General features: G+C 46.1%; 1 protein-coding gene across 1 annotated transcript in view; it reads right to left on the bottom strand.

The window, feature by feature from the left end:
* JAK1 (Janus kinase 1) overlaps window positions 1-13,485 on the bottom strand; it is a 54,613-nt gene extending 41,128 nt beyond the window's left edge. Inside the window, exon 1 of the mRNA XM_038144026.1 lies at window positions 13,286-13,485. The gene's annotated coding sequence lies outside the window, so the exon portion shown is untranslated. The remainder of the gene's footprint in view (window positions 1-13,285) is intronic.
* Window positions 13,486-14,767: the final 1,282 nt, after the last annotated feature.

Raw genomic sequence — 14,767 nt, 5'->3', positions numbered from 1 at the left:
AAAACACTGAATGACTGAGTTGCCCTGTAAAACACTGAATTGCTGAGTTGCCCTCTAAAACACTGAATTACTGAGTTGCCCTCTAAAACACTGAATTACTGAGGTGCCTCTAAAACACTGAATTACTGAGTTGCCCTCTAAAATACTGAATAACTGAGTTGCCCTCTAAAACACTGAATTGCTGAGTTGCCCTCTAAAATACTGAATGACTGAGGTGCCTCTAAAACACTGAATAACTGAGTTGCCCTCTAAAACACTGAATTGCTGAGTTGCCCCCCCAGACCACCCCCAGAAATCCCAAAGCTGTCATCACAGACTCTCTGAATGCAGGATCTCTGCCCTTTGTTGTTTGAACCCCACAAAAATCAGAAAAACCCCTCTTTGTCTTATTTACAGGAACTGATGGTCACATAAAGGGAATTTCCACAGAGTTAAGTTGGTAATTTTTATACTTTGACTGTACATTTACCATGAAAACAGAGAACAGAAAGGCCTTTAAAAAAATCTTCATGACAGATGTAAAGTTTAATCAAGATTAATTAAGCTAATCTGGTATCAGTGATATAAAAATTAGAGGTGGCAATATGTGATCCTGTATATTTTATTTACACAAGTAGGTCTCCAGAATGTGCTTTAAAATCACACAAACCAGTCTTTGCCAGAATTGCAGCGATATTGAGCCAAGGATTAAATGTAATAAATAAATTAATTAAATTGTCATGCTTTAAAAGGGATCATAAAGAGATGGCAAAGGGAAGAAAGAGAGGCCAGGGTAGCAAAGCAGAGAGTTAATGTTGTAATCATGTAATTAATCCTCACATAAATCCTTCGGAAGTTACCTCAAGTTTTTATTGCATCTTCCCCTCTCACTGCCAAAACAACAACAGTTTGTTTTGAGGTTGAGTGGCTTTTTTTGGACATCAAGGGAAAAAAAATCAAGAGGAAAAATCCTGAAACCTTTAGGAAAAATACTTCAGATCTTCTGGAAGTTGCTGAGCATTACACTTGCACTATCTATTAGGTACCCGTGAACGAATTATTAGTTTTTTCTTTAAATTTCTATAATTTTTTTCCTTTATGGCTGTGCCAGCCATAAAAAAATACCATTTTCTGCTCCTTTTTTTTCCCCAGAAAAAGCAAAACATCATAATTTGGGTGAAGTCTATACCTTAACTCAGAAAAAAGAGAGGACAGATAAATATTAAGCTCAGACTAACTCACTTATAAATACTAAAACCCATTTGCCTTGGTCCAAACTAACAAAACACAGCAGCAACAGAGTCCAGCTCAAACTGTCAAGTCACAAAAACAGGAACTGGGGTTTTGTGTTTCCCCTTTTGAACTTGATACCAGAACTAACAAAACATTTTGTGCCTCACACACCACGAGACACGAAATTTTCTGAATTTTTTTTTTTTTTTTTTTTTTTAGGGGGCGGAGGGTAAATTTAGAATTCATTATTTGCTGCAAAAACTTGGGTTTAATTTTAACTGAGCTGGGAGTGTAGCTTTACACACCCTCTGGATTATTTTTTTTTTTGTACACAAGTGAGAAAAGAGAGGAGTGAACACGACTGGAGAAGAGAGTTCCAAGGGAAATTTGTGAATCCCACAGCCAGGAAATTTGGAAAGACAGAGGAAAAGGAAAAAAAAAAAAAAAAAAAGAGGAGAGAGAAAAGTCTGAGGAACTTTAAATCACAAACCAGACCTCTCCCCTTTTTTATCCACTGAGCTGGTTTACAGTCACAATTCCAAAGCCTGGATTCCAACCCAAAATCTATGGAAAAAAGGATTTTTGTGAAGCATCTGGACATTTCCTGCTTGGAAAATAGCAGCAAATACAGTGCAGCTATTCTGGCAATAAATATTTAACTGCAGTGGGCAGCACTTCCTACAAATTCCACTGTGGGAAGCAAATCCCCCTGTACAGCACGTGGAATCCTGGAGAAAATAATAATAATTAAAAAAATATTTATGATGATAAAAATCCTGGAGAAATAAAAGCAGAAGGCGCCCTGTGCATGCACAAAACTGAGGACAGCACAGGCTGAGCTTTCAGCTCTAAATTCTCTTCTCCAGAAAAAACTTCCTTTTTTCTGCCCATAAAAACAACTTGGAAATTGAACTGTAAGTTATCTCACAGCAATCTGAACAACAAAACCTTCCCTTTCTTCTTCTTGTTGGCTCATCCCTTACAAAAACGAGCAACCCCATATCAGGAATTTCCATAATTGACAGGAACCTCTGGATTTTTGGGAGGTTCAAAAACCACTGGCCTGTCACTGTAATTCCCAGAGCATTGTTATCCCATGAAAACTGGCTCAAAATGCATCAGCACATTAAAAAAAATAAAATAAAATGCTTGAATAGCTTCAGAATTCAAAGACCTGAGAGAATATTTTAGTACACATTAAATAAATGTTAGGGACATGAAGCAGATCTCTGTGTTGGAAAGTTAATCACAGACTTAACAAGACAAAAACTAAGACAAAACTTAGAGAAATCCGTTTTAGAATAAAATATCTGCAATTCCTGCAGCAACCTGGATGTACCAACCCTTCAGGACTTTTCTCAAGCAATCTGGGAATTACCATATGCATGTCCCAGAGGGCAAATACCTGATTTTCAAATCAAAATAATGCCCTGGGTGCCACAACCTGGACATCTGGCTGCAACCAAGCTGCATTTCTGCCTTGGTATTTGTGTCACAAAGTCAAATTAGTTCTTTTCTCAAGTGGGAATGCAGATAAATTAAATTTAACCAGCAGTAAAAAGCCAACGTTTATTTTTATGTATGTGACTTTTGTGCATCCACTGTGGTTATCTTTATATAAAAGATTATTTGCAATTAAAAACTGCCTGCTGCATCTCTCCACACAAATGCAGACACATCTTTCCATGTAAATAGAAAAAAGGAGTAATTCTCCTCATTCTTACAGGGAAATAAGCTCAACAAATCCAGCAGGGCACAGTCTATTTTTGTCCCCCTCCAGTGCTCAGTGTCCAATTAATAGCTGACATTTTAGTGGAACAGGACACACAGAAAGCATTCTCATGGGCAAATCCAGCTGAATTTAAAGAAAAAAAATCCATAATCTCGTTCTACAAAACCACCACGAGGGGAACTCGATTCCCAAGAGAGAGAAATTTGCATGGCACTATTTCCTCATCAATCAGAGCAAGGAAAACTAATTCCACTCAGAACACTTGCCGCGTACATTTTCATTTTGATGCTCACAGCCGTGATTTATTAAGTGTTAAACACTCCAGAAATACCATCCCACTTCTTATTTTTGTCTCAAGAAATCCAGAGCTGATGGACTGTGACCAGAAGTCACTGAAATCAGGGCAAAGGACTTTGTTTAGGCTGCTTTCGGCTCTGTTTTCTGCCAGTTCTCATCACATGCTTGGCCTGGAACCATGGAATGGTTTGGGTTGGGAAGGACCCATCTCATTCCATGGGCAGGGGCACTTTCCCCACATGAAAAATGCCTTTGATAAAAGCTCTGGAAAAGGCACCCTGCCATTTCAGCTGGGAACAATGGGAGTTTAATTGACAATTACAGAAGCCAAAGGCACAGTTTTAACATCTTGTGAATTCTTTGCTGTTTACTGTAACAAACAGATGGGGCAAGGGAGGAATTCCAGATATTCCAGAACAGCCATTCCTTGCTGGTTATCAATAGGACTGAAACATACACATTAAATCTGGAAATAAACCAAACTTTTAGTTAAAAATGGATGTCTGAGGTGTTAATTGGATTAAAAATTATTTCTTACTAAAGCGCTACATGAAAGATGTTCCAGCCTCTTAATGAGAGGACTGGTGTACAAATTATTTACTTTCTTAAGCATAAGATGACATTTTGTCTTATTAAAAGCACATCCTGCTCAAATCACCATTTTTCTCTTCCTAAAACCAGAGCCTTTGGCTTAGAACAAAGCCAAGCTACAAAATGAAAGAGGAAAGAAGACAATTCTTGCATAATTAATTGTTCTGACCCCTCCATTACTCATGCTCACAGACAAAAACCCACCCCGGTTTATATTTTTAGGTCCCAGCTCCAGGAAACAATCAGGACCAAATGCAAATCAAAGCGGAAAACAAACCTGAGCTGGAAACAGAAAATGATGTGAGGCTCAGCAGGAAAACTCCAAGCAGAGCCAGCTCCACAGCGCAGTTCTGAGTCACCAGTTCTGCTGAAGAGCACCCCAAAAGGAACTTCTGCCTCCTATCCCCATTTTCTAGCTCACCCCTGCCTCTGGATGAGGCTGAGACTGATGGGGGGAAAGGGAATTACTCCATTTTGACCCATTTTATAATGGGATGCTCATGGAGCAGAGTCCTGGCCTAAACCCCATCCTTAAGAGTCCGAGTCTAAACTAAATCCTAAAAAACTAAGCTCTATTTACACAGAGATATAACACATACAGCTGCTCCTTGAGCCTTGGGCTGGGGTTTAACAAATGAAACACTTCTGTCTCAGGCTGTGCCCTCCCAGTGAGGACAGACACGCAGAAAAGTTTGATAGGACCACAAGAGTGTATTTGTTCAGAAAACAGGGATCATTATGTCAGTTTTCCCTGCTAATTATCCACTCCCAACTTTCCCTGTCTCTGGAACGGAGCAACACCAGGCTTTAATAAATAAATATCCTGAAACAGCCTGGGAAAGCTGCTCATCCCCACTGATTTGGAAAACTTCTGAATTATACTGAAGAGATTATTTTTTTAAAATTAAAGGATAACTTGGTGATTAGAACGTCCTTAAAACATTTCTAAAATTGCTGTGAGCAGATGGACAAAGAGCCCGGTGAAGGTGTTGCTGCTTTGCTGGTGGTTATCAGGGTTTACTGGTGAAAAAAGGAATCGTGCCACCCAGCAGAGCAGGGGTGGGACATTCTGAGGGATCGTGGGCACTGCTGCCAGCTGGCCTGCCCTAAAAGCAGAGCTACTGAGACTAAAGAGCTCCCAAAAGCTGAGCTGAAACAGGCAGGAAATCTTTTCCCTGGAAAAAGTTGTGGTTTGAACAAAAACCTTTGCAATATCAGCAAAAGCATCAGGAGAAGTGGTTTGCATCTCAGCTGTATCTCCAAGGCTGAACTCGCCACAAAGCTTGGAGAAATCCAGATTTTATGTAATAATTTCAGGGATAGGCACTGCGTGTGCGAAGCTGAGCTTTTACAGAACCCAGGGGCCAGAAGGGAGCAGCAGAGTGGGCACACAAACAAGAACAGCAATTTCACTGCTAATTAAACTTCATCAAACTGTTAAGTAACAAGGACTCAGCGGCCTGAACAAGTCCTGAGGAGTTTGTTCACGGAAGATGAAACAAAATCAAGGAGGTGTCATGTCAAGAGTGAGGTGAGGCAGGATACAGATTTATAGGCTGGCAGGTCCTGCCTTGATCACATAAATTTAGTATTTACATAAAATTATTACCACATAAAATATAAAATTAATATAAATTCATCTAAAATTCAGATAAACTCATCTAAAATTCAGATTTAAACTATAAATTTAAAAATCACATAAAATTAATATACAGAGAGAGAGTTGGTGGTTCTATAGGAAAGAGAAATGAGGCACAGACACAGCAGCAGGCCCAGGCTGTGGTGCAAGTGTGGGGAGAACAATTCAGTGCCAGATGAAGCTAAACTGCTCCACCTCAGCTCAGGCTGCTGTTACTCACACAGGATTTTCCCAAGTTCCACAGAGTTGAGGAGAATCCTCCTGAAACTCCAAGGATACCCCCCCCACAGCAGCTCTGCTGCCTCCACACACACCACGAGCCAAGGAAAATGTTTGGGCTGGCTTTTCTCACTTAATTCAACAGCAAACTCCTAAAAATACGGTGTGATTAAACCTGGAGGTGCTGATGCCTTGTTCAGCTGCCCTAGAGCAGGGGCTGGGCAGAGTCCCAGGATAAAGCAGGGATTTATTCAAAGCATCTCCTCCATGGATCCACCTTGGGCAGCACCAGAGCCCAGCCAGGGCTGCCCCCAAGATGAACCCAAATGGTCCCAAAATGCACGAGCGCTCCCGGGGTCTCTGCCTTGGCTCAGCTCTGCTCCATTTGCACCTTGCAGTTCATTGTCCAGTTCCAGCTTTAGCCCAGGCACTCCCACCCTGCTTGTTTTCCTCTCTGCAGCCCACGCTGTTTGTGCTCCTGGGCTGAGCTTTGGATCATTTGTCCTTGGTGCCCAGCTGGAGCAGGAATTGTTTTGTGTCCCTGCTCTGTGCAGAGCTCACCATCCCCAGTGTGAAGCTCAGACCCACACACTGAAGCAGCTCAGAACCTGAGAATAGAAAACCAAAACCTGAGGCATCAGCAGCCCACTCTAACTGCGAGGTAAACACGCAGTCAATCCCCAGCAAGGGTGAAGAGTTGATCACATAGCCCAGTTAATCTGATCAGCACCTCAGCTTTGAGGTGTTTAAGGCTGTGCTGGCACGGGGTGAGCAGGATTTAAAAGGTGCTTTTTAAGCCAAGCCTGTTTGCTGATGTATCTCGCTGATCTATCTGGAGCCTGGCTGAGCTGTCAGTCACATGTCCAGGAAGCTGAAAGCACTGTAAAACCCACAGGGTTGTTATTTTTTTTTACTTGGCAGAAGAGAGCTGCTCTTTGGTAAAAATGCAGCTCTAAGCCAGCCATCCCTACTTGTCCTTTCACTTGACATCCAAATCAAACCCAGGCCCTCCTCTGTTAACCAAGCCCACAGCTACAAGAGAGCTGTTCAAGGCCATGAATTCCTCCTAAAACAATTGTTGGTGTAGAACAAGGCAAGTTGATTTTTTCCACTTGGTAAAACAAAGGTTTCCAGGGGAGAATTCCAGCTACAAAGCTCTGCCAGCAATTTGCATCTCCATGGGATGCATCCCTCAGAGCTTGTTCTGTGTCACCAAGAAACAACCTCGATGTTCCCCTCAGGACAGGGAGCACAATGGGCAATGAATTGTTATGATCCCTAAAAATCGGGGATCACACAGGTTCCTTGCCTCTGACCAGAGTCTGGATGAGCTCTTGACTATTCCTTGCCTTTAGGGCCTGGAGTTATTGAGAAACTTCCACAAATCAATACCTAAGTCAAATAAAAGACATTCCAGCCAAGCCCTGAGGTTTCTAATAGAAAAGCTACAAGGTTAAAACTCCATTTCAGAAGCACCTGGTGCCCATTACACCCTGCAGAGCCCAAACACGCTTTTCCACCAGGGACACTGGAAGGCAGCAAGGCTAAGGCTGGGAATTGCAGCTGTCACTTCATTACCAAAGTCAAGTGCACCTTTCTCTTCTTTCGTTATTAAGGACAAGAAAGAAGGGTAGAAGAAAAAAAATATATAATTTATTATAAATGTAATACAAATCAAGAGCAGGAAAGAGCGAAGAGGTAAACAGTGAATTTGTAATTTTATTTTTTTTTTTCAGAGGGAGGGCAATTCCTGTAGCAGGGAGCTGTCGAAGGTGCCAACACAGGCTGACACGAAGGTGTGATACACACAGCTCAGGCTCCCTGACCGCTGGTCCTTTATGAACTTTGAAACTCTCAGCCCCAGCAATTTCAAAATCATTGGTGCCTGCTTTGCTCTACTTTGAGGAAAAGTGAAATACAGAAGTGTCCAGGAAGTGAAAGGTTATTTCTTGTGCATCCTCAGTAAACACGTAACGCTGAGTGCTCAAGAAAACATCACACAAAGTGACCTGCAAATGTCACCTTAGAGCTGGATCTTGGATTTTAAATTCAAAACCTCCTTTTTTCCATGCAGGAGGCCACCAGCTTGAGATAAAAGGTGAGAGTTTGAGATCCTGGGGACAAAAAAAACAACCCATGCAAAATAGATTTAAATACAAAAGACTGAGCCTAATGCAGTACTTAAGGTGGTACCTTCAATACTCTTTTCCCCCTTAAGCATGTGATGCTTTACAACTAATTTATCTTCATGAAAAGATAAAAATCAAACAGAACAACCGCACAAATATAAAAAGCTGCTTTACATTTGTTATCATACTTCAGTAAAATCCAGAGGAGAGCAGAGCCAGGTATTTATGGATGGCAAGCACCAGGAAGTCATTTAGACTGACCAAGTGCCAAGGTTTTTAAGGCTTGTTTTGTTTATTGTATCTCTCCGTGCTGCTGGTGGCTCAAAAGGAGCATAAAAGTCACCTCTGCCAAATTGATTTCCTGAAAATCTGATTCCACAGACAAACAAATTGTGTTCCCCCCCCTCCCTCCTGTCCTAGTCATGGAATGAGGACCGTCTGCTCCATTTTCCTTATCTAAAATAAGTGGAGGGTTTAGATCTGTCCTTTTCCTGACAAACAAGCTGTCAAGGGTTCTCCCCAGATTTCCTAAGCTGAACAACAATTTTTTCCTGTTCCAAATGATATCAGTCAATATTAGCTCAGCGCCAGCTTCCAGCCAGGAAAATGAAGTGGTCTCAAAGATCTGAAGTGAAAGACCAATAAACTCACTTTGAGAGAATATGCACCACTCTAAAGGGTTATTATTAAGAGTATCACTAATACAATTTAATATTTCAATATCCTGCTTAACTCCAGCTGGGCCCCCTGATGAGCAAGACAAATTCCACTCAGTCTTGGAATAGCTGGAAGAGACAGGAAACACTCAAGGAACAATCTAAACAGCACTTGGAGTCCAAAACTGCTGAAAGTTTGAACTATATTCATATTCTGGGGCTTTAACAAGCCAAAGCCCCTCTCAGATCCAGTCTATAAACAAGGGAGGAATGTGCAAATTCCCTTCAGGAGCTTTCTTCTGGAAGGAGGAAGAGCAGTTGTCAGATTTGGTGTTCAAAGAGAATTAGGCCTTTGGGAACTGGGGCCAAACTCCTCACTCACAGAAAATCCCACACGTTTCAAAATTCAGAGAATGCTGCATTAAACACTGGATGAATTGCCTTTATTAGCAAAGCCTCCCTTATGCAGCAGACCTGCTTCAAAGGAGTAGCAGTAAAATCTGTCATAAAGCAAAGCTACCAGATAAATGGACTTATGACAGCTGAGTTTCCCAAAGCCAATCCCCTTGTCAAGGCTCCTTCTTGCTATTTCCAGAAAACTGTTTGCAACCAGATGCAAACAGGACCAACAGCAACACCAAACCACTATAATTTCACAATTTTCCTGCTCTCTGCTAATTTCCACCTTACTCTGCAGGTTGCTTCCTCCTCAGATAAAAATTCCTTTTTATTTTCTCCCCTCAGGTTTTCACCACTACCTTTCTCCACAGCTCAGGATAATGTAAAAATCCTCTGCTTTTCCCTCAACTTCCAGCTCTTTTCCTTGATCTCCTAAATTACCTTGTACATCCCAGAGGGGGGGAGAAGGAAATCTAAAATAAGTTAAACAGAATAATTTCATGTGCCAGCAGTTTCAAGGCAAACTCACATCACATGCAGAGAACCATGTTAATATCACTGTTATCAAACCTCCCACGCTGTGTAAAAGGCATTATTGATATGCAGAGTAACTGCTCCAGACTTTACTTTTCCACGTCGAGGCTGCTCTCTCAGTTTCCTGTAGCTCAATTTTTCTGTCAGTTATGCAACTTACATTACATTTATATAACCAGCTCAAGGAAAAAAAAAAAACAACAATAATTACTCCAGCCAGCAAAACTGTTTGCAGTTTTATAAAGCCCTTCAGCATGAAGAAAATGGTCAGGGCATGTTCCTTAAAAATCCACCTGTCTGCAACAGGCCAGGACCCACTAAATTATACTTCCTCCTCTCCACTTTCAGTCGAGAGAAACTTGCAGCCATTTTGCCCAAGAAAACCATCAGCAACTTCTTCTTCCAGCAGTTTTCAGCACTGTTTCAGTTTTTTTTTGGAAGGATCTATGTGAAACAAATCCTGGATGGGAGCCCCCAAGTGCTGCTAAAGAAATCAAACGAGAGAAGAACCCCCCTTCATCTGTCACTTCGTGTCCTGCACAGAAACTACAGCGAGAGATGGAAGTGGCAACTGAGCTGCCAAAACCCCAAAATGCTGATTTTTTAAAGCTCCACTTTCCTTCTTCATAGAAGGAAAAGAAGGTTCAAGCATCTCAAAAGAGGTTCAAGCATTTCTGTCTCACCCTGCCAGCACAACTGAGCTGCATCAGCCCATGGAAAGCTTTATTGCAGGCAGGCTCTCAGCATTAACTGCCCGAATTATGTGCTTGAACTGTAAAAGCCATTTTCTATCACTTTAGCAAGTGTTTGCCATCACCAATACCTGAAATCTAATTGCATTTTAAGTGCTTCAAAGGTCTGGAGCAACTCTGAGTGTGTTTACAGGAATAATGCCTGAATTGCAAACTGTTAGCCAGGCTGAAAAAAGAATAACGTGAATATTGCCAGTTTTTTCACCCAGAAGAAAACACTTCATCATTTTTAATTGCTGTTGGACACCAGACAAACCAGGAACCGAGCCCTAACTCGGTGTTCCCTCCACAATCTGGCTCCTCAGGCTCCTCCCTGGGTCAGAAATCCTCACAACAACCCTTTTCACACCTCGATAAAAACAGTCCTAAGGGTTTACCTTTATGTGTGAAAGCTTTGGCCTCTCCAAACAATGCAAACACCTTCTTCTGTAAGGAATCAGAGCAGCTCCTTCTGCTGCAATTCACACCCAGCACAAGGATTATGCATCTGGCTGCTGGATTTTGGAGCTCCCTTCCTCATTTTGAGGCTCTTCCTCAAGCCAGGTGAGGCATCAGAAGGTGCCAAGGAAAATTCAGCTGAAGAAAAAGGTGTTTCACCTCCAAATCCAGGGAGCAGGGGGAGCTACGTGATGGGAAAGGGATGAAGCTGGCAGTGAAAACAGATTTTTCCCCTCCACACAAAAATGGGAAGCTGATTTCTCTGCATTCTGTCTTTATTTGCAAGACTAAACCACTACAGAAATGTTCATCTAAACTTCTTGAATTTGTACCACTGATAAGAACCCTGCCTTGCTTCCAGCCCCAAAGAGGTCAGGCAAAAGAACGAAACTAACTTGAAATTGCAGACTCTGTTTGACTGAGGGAAAAATGAGTTTAAAAGGAATATTGGTTTTACACCCGAGTGACTGTTCAGGTGCACTTCAACTTTTTGCTTTGCAGCTGATACAGGTTTGCTTTTCTAAGGTTTTCCATTAAATATTCCTGATTTTTTTTTAAACTAAAATCATCGAACAGACAGAAACAGCTCAACATTTACAGAAACTACCTCTCAAAAATAAAAAAGCCACTTTGCAATTAATTCTGAACTGCGCAGTGCACAACCTTCCAGGAGTTCACAAGCTTAAAAACCGTTCCCATCTTGTGTTTATATTTTATTGGTTTTGTTTATATTCTATAATCTATTATATTCTGAGCTTAAACCCACTCCCCGTGGCTTTTTACAAGCTTTTCACATCACCTTTCCCAAAGGACAGAGGCACGCTGTGCCACCAGGCTTTGGGAGAACTTGCAGATACTGTGACACTCAGATCAGTAACATATTTAACAACCGAATCACCAAAAATGTACCGACAAAAACATTTGTAGCATCTACCTGCCATGACAAACTTCAACATCTCAAGCCTGGCGGGTTCGCTGGCTCAGCCAGAGCAGCACGGCCTGAGCTGGCCCCGCATTTCAAAGCACCTGTCTTGCTATCACCTAACACAGACCCAGATCAAGGTGCAACTTCCTGTGTGTTTTAAAAACAAGTGCCAGGAGGAAATGCCTCCCAGTCCCCTTATAAGGGCAAAACTGAACTTAATAGCGAGCTGCAGCACCCGAATAAAGCAGCACCAAAGTACATCCACTCCGCTCGGAAATAAAACTGCAGGAATCTTCCCCAAGGAGAATTGGGTTCTTTGGAGTTTAATTTAAACACTGACACGACTTGGAGTTATTTCCATCTGCCTCCCCCAGTAAATGAATCACAAAAAAAAAAAAAAAAAAAAAAAAAAATCCGAAGTTTTCTTACATTTAGCATTCTAGACGTGCCTCAAATTATGACTTCCCATTGCTAACCTCTTGGAACAGAGACTGCATCCTCCTCAGCACAGGGTCAGTGTCTGTTTAAACAGAGCTGGATCCATCCTCTCCTGCCACACTGAGCCACTGCTGAGCTGTCTTTCTACCCTCAATCTCCATTATTAGCAGCAGCCTTGATGTGCTTCAGATTTATCCTGGTTCTCCTCGTACACGGGTTTTAAAACTCCCAATTCAACACGGTTATAAAACCATAGATGGGTTTGGGTTAAAAGAGACCTTAGAGATCGATTTAGTTCCAACTCGCAGCCATTATTCAACACAGCAATTACTTTGTCACACACACACACAGAGCAGAATTATGGTTTAGGCATCTGGAGAAGGTGCACAGTCGGCACAACTTGCCAGGTTCCCTGCTCCTCATCCCTGCGTGTCCTTTGGGGTGATGGATATCCAGCCACAGCTGGCACCTACCTCCCGTGGGGGAAGGGCCAGAGGAGGATGGAAGATGTCCCAAAGTGTCCCTGAGCTGCCAGACCGACAGCTGGACACCATCAGCTGTCCCACGGCCGCCGCTCGCCAGGCAGTAGAAGGCAGCGGGATGTCCCCGCACGGAGAGCTCACGGCGCTCCGCACTCACCCAGGGCTCGGGGGGACTTCTAACTCCTCCAAACGCACCGGCGGCCACAACCGGAGCCGTTTCACTGCTGTTCCCCCTGCCGCCGGCCCGGGGCCGAAACGTGGCTCTGACAGCCCTGCCCGCACAGCCCCGCACCCCTGCCTGAGGGCCACCAGAGACACCTCCATCGGCACCCTCCGGGACAGAGGGGACCCGGCGGAGCCGCTCCCTCTCGGGCCGGGGGAACGCGGACGCTCCGCTGCCTCTCGGAGCAAGGAAACGCAGACGCTCCGCTGCCTCTCGGGCCGGGGGAACGCGGACGCTCCGCTGCCTCTCGGGCCGGGGGAACGCGGACGCTCCGCTCCCTCTCGGGCCGGGGGAACGCGGACGCTCCGCTCCCTCTCGGGCCGGGGGAACGCGGACGCTCCGCTCCCTCTCGGGCCGGGGGAACGCGGACGCTCCGCTGCCTCTCGGGCCGGGGGAACGCGGCGGTTCCTCACGGGCACCGGCCCCTCTCGGCTCAGGGCCCGCAGCCGCTCCGCACCCCGGGCGCGCCCGCCGCGCTCAGCCCGGGACGCGGCCGCCGGGAGAAGCCCACGCCGCCCCCGCTCGGCTCCCCGGGAAAGGCGCCCGCCGCCCGCACCGCCCTCCCCGGCTCCCCCTCGGCCGGCCCGGGGCCGCGGCAGTCCCGGCCGGCCCCACTCACCGCTGCCGTGGCGCCCGGCGAGGCGGGGCGGCGCGGCCCCGCGGAGCGTCCCGGGGCGCTCGGTGCAGGCCGGGCCAGGTCGGGCGGTGCGGCGAGGGGCAGCCCGGGCCGGGAGCGGCTCAGCCCGGGGACGGCCCGCGGCGCTCGGCGGCGGAGAGCGGAGGGCGGCGGTCCCGGCACGGCGGAGGCGCGCGGAGCATGCGCGGGCCGGGCCCGCCCCGGGGAGGCGCCTGGGCCCGGCCGGGCCCCGCTGAGGCGCCGCGGGACGGAGCGGGCGGGGGCGTGGGGAGGGAGCGGGTCCGCGTGTGGGAGCGGGTCCCTGTGTGGGAGCGATCCCTGTGTGGGAGCGGGTCCCTGTGTGAGAACGATCCCTGTGTGGGAGCGCTCCCTGTGTGAGAGCGGGTCCCTGTGTGGAGGGAGCGGGTCCCTGTGTGGGAGCGGCCTGTGTGTGCAGGGAGCGGGTCCGTGTGTGGAGGGAGCGGTCCCTGTGTGAGAACGATCCCTGTGTGGGAGCGATCCCTGTGTGGGAGCGCTCCCTGTGTGAGAGCGGTCCCTGTGTGGGAGCAGTCCCTGTGTGGGAGCAGTCCCTGTGTGAGAACGATCCCTGTGTGGGAGCGATCCCTGTGTGGGAGCAGTCCCTGTGTGGGAGCGATCCCTGTGTGGGAGCGATCCCTGTGTGGGAGCAGTCCCTGTGTGGGAGCAGTCCCTGTGTGGGAGCGGCCCCTTCCAGCCCGAACCGTGCCAGCGTTCTGTGGTTACCGCTCGGACATTGCCGAAACTGCGGGTTCTCCCCCACCCCAGTGCCGAGGCTGCGGCTGTCACCTCTGCAGATGCCCAGAGTTTGTCACGGGGCTGTTCGAGCTAGAGAATTACGGAATCACAGAATCATTGAGCTGGGAAAAGCCCTCCGAAGTCACCGAGTCGAACCAGTCACCCAGCCCAGAGCGCTGAGTGCCACGTCCAGCCCTTCCCCGGCCACCACCAAACCATCTTGCACAGCCCCTTCCGAGGCCTGAGCACCCTTTCCATGGAGACATTCCTGCTGATGTCCAACCCGAACCAGCCCTGGCACAGTTTACGACCACATCTCCTTGACCTATTGCTGGTTACAGAAAAGCCCGATCCCCACTGGGCTACAAGCTCCTGTCAGGTGTGTTTGGATCATCTTTTACAAACCCACAACCTCGTTTCCATTCTCACGCTGATGTGAGCGAGCTGGTGTAAACAACTCACTGAAATGAGGAGATGCTCACAATCCTCCCGTCTGCACAGAAATGAAACCGGTTTTTTCACTGTGGTTTCAAACTCTCGTCAAAGTCACAGGAAACAGCCCAACTGGAAGTAAAACGCGCAAGAAAATGATTCAGTTCAATGAAATCATTCGCCCCTGCTTCCCACACACCACACGTATCTGGCATTTTCTTCTGACAGAAGAGTAAATCTGCTGCTGCCTTTTGGGGGAATTGTCCTAAAAGATGAATA

The sequence above is a fragment of the Motacilla alba genome, chromosome 8 (genome assembly GCF_015832195.1).
Source record: "Motacilla alba alba isolate MOTALB_02 chromosome 8, Motacilla_alba_V1.0_pri, whole genome shotgun sequence".
NCBI classification, from domain to species: domain Eukaryota; kingdom Metazoa; phylum Chordata; class Aves; order Passeriformes; family Motacillidae; genus Motacilla; species Motacilla alba.
Note: the sequence above shows the minus strand (reverse complement) of the source record. Positions and strands in the feature narration are given on the sequence as shown.